We start from the raw sequence: 4,632 nt of genomic DNA on the forward strand, positions 1-4,632 counted from the left end.
CGTTGGGTTGAATCATACGCATTGAACGAGGATTGTAGGGTTGAAACAAACCCGTTATTGTTATGAATGGTTATCATTATGTTTAGACGAGAGTTTTGTTAGAAGATATTGGTATGAGTAGACTAGTTTAGTCTTCTATGTGATTGGTTTTCAGTTCATAGGGTTCATTCTTTAGCCCTTATAAGCAGTTGACAACAAACAAAATAAGGCTGTGAGTTTCTTGTATTGATCATATTAGTGCAAGTTGTGTACAGTAGAACCGATTTTAGAATTTTTGAACCAACGTATTTTCAAATCATATAGGAGGAAACCATCAGATTGGTGGATGAGACTCTTAGGTCTTCGTTTGCTAGTCTCTTTGAGCATTGAGGAAGGCTATGGGTGGCTTGTTGGCGGGTAGGATTAGTTCATGTGTTCATTATAATGTTGTCTAATTATAAAATCATAATGGTTACGTTCATAATGTTTAAGTGATCTCTTAAACATTATATGGCAATATTCCCATTCATAAGAACTTGGAGCTTGTTATACTAGGAAGTTAATCGTCCGTTTTGGAGTATGATTTCAAGTTGTGGAGTTCCTAGTTTCGAGTGGTTTTGATAGAAAATTAATCAGACTGTCGATGGTGAGATGTGTAGTTGATGCTGCTTGAGTAATTGTAGATGACTGGGATTTATTTTGGTGGTGATCCATAGGTTCTGAGAGGTCTCATGAACCCTTTAATTGATGAATTGATTTAATGATTGGTCTGTTTAAGTCATATGAAATTGTGTTAGGATGGTCTTCTGCTTTTTAATCAAGGCAATCTTCGAGGACACAATCTAATTAAAGTGGGGGAGAATTATAACATCAGGTTTTGTGATGTTTCATTATTCTGAAAGGCAGACTTTTTTTAATCATGAAAAGGTCTTGGTACTTAAGGGATGAGTTTTTGGGTCCAAAAGAATGGGGTTTGTGGGCTAAGAGCATAGCTTTCTTACTACAAGTGTTAAGTTTAGGTTGGAAGCATTTTTGGCTTGTGTGATTTAGGCCTTGTTGGATCAACACTTTGTGGAGTGACACATAATTTGTCATTGCCTATTTAACGATTCTTTTCTTTAGGGTTCGTCATTTATCAGCCTCCACCTCCTGATAAACTCTCTCAACCCTAACACTAGCCTCCTTTGTTCCTCAGAACCCCATTCGCCTCTCAGGTGTGAAGTTTGGAAGACTGTAGTGCTCTTGAAGAGTATTGGAAGCAAGCCATCGAAGTTTCCAACTTCTTAATATCTTATCTAGCTCTATAAAATTCCGAGATTCAACTTTTTTTGGATATTTCTTGTTAGAGCTAGGCTTGTGGTGGTTTTGGTGTCATTTTGGCCTCTTGAACTTGGTGTTCTTTGAGGTTGATAAACTCTATAACAAATTGTTGTTATTTTGATGCTTTTGGACCTTCTGTGTTGGAAAAAAGGGCCATGCATTGGTTCTCTTGAGTCCATACACAAGTTATGCCCTCTTGAGAGACTAATGGACTTAGGTTTTAAGATCTTGAGTGATTAAGCCAGTAGGATGGAAAGTTGGAAACTTTATTGATTAAAATGTTGTATAGTTTCAAATCTAAAAGTTGGAACTCTTGTCATTAAGGATTAATTTCTTAACAAGGTAGGATTTTAAGTTAGGATTCACAACGCAATGGGCTTGGGAACTTGTGGCATGAGAACGGGTCAATCCCAACTATTTTGTCTTGTAACGGTTAGCGGCACACCCAACCGTTGACTTTGACCGTTGAATTTTTGACCGGTTTGTCTTTTTGGTCAAACTAAGGATTCTTGGATGGTAAACTAAGAATTGGTCTCAGGTTGTTATTCAGTGGGTTGTGTTAGCAGATTGGCCCTGAGCGTTACTATTGAGGATTCTACTATTGGCTCATCTGAGTTTTCTCACTATACTCCGTCTGACATTGTATATCCTTTGTATATTAGGATGTGAGTATTGTTAGAATACAATATGTTGGTATATAGGTTACTGAATGAAGATAGTATCCCAACTATTGCAACTAATCTTGGGTGTTCCATTGAAGAAGCTTCTCTATTTATCAAGGAGAAAAATGTTAGGAAAATGAATAACATATCCTTGAAACAAAATGAAGATTCTATGAAAGATGTAGTCACTCCCACTATGCTTCAAAAACAATAGATTATCCAAAAAAATATTCTTCAGGTAGTAGAAAGAAGGGAAAAGCTTGCCCACGCGACTCAGAGAGCTCAACAGGATAGATGTGGAGATGTTGTCAAACTTATTAAAAATCAAAAGATTCTAAAGGTTAGGTGCTCTAAGCCAAAAAAAATAACAAAGTCCTAACCCTTCACATCACAAGAAAAGGTGGTCCTAATATCTTCTAGAGCAGATTCATGTTTCAGAACATACCAAGTATCGGTACACTGAGTGCGAGGAAATCATGTAAGGTACTTCTAATGCTAAAAGTCGCTTGTATCAACAAATTAAAGTGGTTGTGGGAAATCTTATGGAGAAGGTTCAAAAGTTGAATTTTTTTCTCCACGTCCTCCGCATGTACCTTCTCAGAGACAAACAAGAAGAAGACAACAATATGATGATGAAGATATAAAGGGTCTTATTCCTTTTGGTTCTAGGTTAATAATCAATAGTTTACCTCCAAAGAATGCTCCCGAATGCCATAAAATTGTTGACAGACCCATTTATGGGGTAGTTTATCAAGACAAATATGGGAGGATATGCTTTGAAAGACATGCAGATCTTCAAAGGCATCAAACACAACATCTTGTCTACCTTCATCAATTGAGTAAAGGAAAGGAGGTTGCCAGTCACAATCATATTATATTTGCATATGATCAAATCAAGAGAAGAACAAAGCTTTTAAGAGAGCTAAAAATTATAAAGCCTAAGATTATGTAAGAAGGTGTTTAATATAAGAATAAAACTGATGGTATCTATCTTTAAGTTTGTATTATTTTTATGTACTTACACTTTTACACTATCTGTAATATCAAGAGTTAGTATGGTTAACATAGTTAGTGTAACATCCAGACTCCCAGGTATGAATTTCAAGAATCTTTATACATCATTTAACACCTACTCGACGAGTTGCAGGCCCCAAATCATCGTGTAGAAACTAACCAGACCGCGTGGTTTATGGAACCTACTCGACGAGTTGGAGGACCCCAACTTCACGATTTTAGGTTGTGCATGAAAACCCTAATTTTTAGGTTTGCACCCTATTTAAAGGACCTTAAGTCCCCTCACCGGCCTCCCTTATCACTTTACAGTCCATAGAAACCCTAGTTCGAGCCTTATACCTTCTTGAGTGTGTTTGAGAGCCTTGGAGAGTGATTTTGGTGTGGTTGTGAAGGAACATGGAGCTTGAAGAGGTTGGAGCAAAAGGAGAAGTAGTAGATCCAACATCTACTCTATGTTAGCAACCATTTGGAAGTAAAAAGTCTTTACTTTGGCTTTCAATTTCTTAGATCTCCTCTTATGAAAGTATATTGTCATTTTTGGTGCAAAATAGACTCATTCTCGGATTTGAGCTTGTCCAGAGGATTTGGTTTCAGATTTGGACACCTCTAGGCCTTCATGAATATAAAGTCGCCCCCTTTATCTAGTATTGGCCCTCCTCCATCCCTAAACCTCTTATTAAGCTTAGTTTTAGTGTTTTGATCCCTTTAAGGCCTTGCATGCCCGTAAAGTTAGCAACTTTACGTGGTATCTTAGTCCTAAGATGCTAGATATGTAGTTTGGGGCCTTGGAGTCGAATGGAAAGTGATGAACACACTAAGACATGAAAACTTGATGAGTTGCGTAGCTGACTCGACGAGTTGGATAGGGTTTACCCGCCTTCGGGATACTAAGTGAACTCGGAGAGTGGGTGAGATGACTCGACGAGTTGATTAGGGTTTTCTCGGTCTTCTGAACACTGAAGAACTCGACAAGTTACTCAGGTGACTCGATGAGTTGTCTCAAGTTTTTCATGACCTTCTAAGAGATGAAGGAACTCGACGAGTCGGTAGAAGAACTCGATGAGTTGGGTCAAAATGGACTGTTGACCTTGACCGTTGATTATGACTTTGGCCATGGTTGACCAAGTTTGACTTCTGAGGGTATTTTGGTAATTTCAGATTCTAATGGAATCAGTCATATGGTGGTTACAGGAAGTTGAGTTTGGAGCCATGAGTTGGGATTCGATTTATCTGTTCAAGAATACTTGTGAGGTGAGTTTTCCTCACTATACTAACAGGGTCGAAGGCACCAATGTCGACACTTTTGGGTTGTTATCCTAGTTATCGCATGATGATATGCTTATTGGTCTATTAGATCTGTATCCTGTTATGTAGGATGATGCTATGTTTAGTGATGTGTTAGATCAGTATCCTGGTATATATGATGATGCTATTATTGGTGATCGGTTAGATCAGTGTGACTGTTTGTACATGCTAGCATTTGATATCTATGTGTTGATTGTATGTATGGGGGTGGGTTGAGGCGGTCCTACTTTGTGCTGTAGGCCAACATACCTAGGGCAGCCCGGATAGACTAAAGGCCCAATGGAGCGTACCAGTAAGACTGAAGGCCCGAAGAATAGTCCAGACATGTTGAAGGATCTGAGAATGGGCTAGA

Source organism: Lactuca serriola, chromosome 8 (assembly GCF_051521515.1).
Source record: "Lactuca serriola cultivar US96UC23 chromosome 8, Lser_US96UC23_V15, whole genome shotgun sequence".
Classification (NCBI taxonomy): Eukaryota; Viridiplantae; Streptophyta; class Magnoliopsida; order Asterales; family Asteraceae; genus Lactuca; species Lactuca serriola.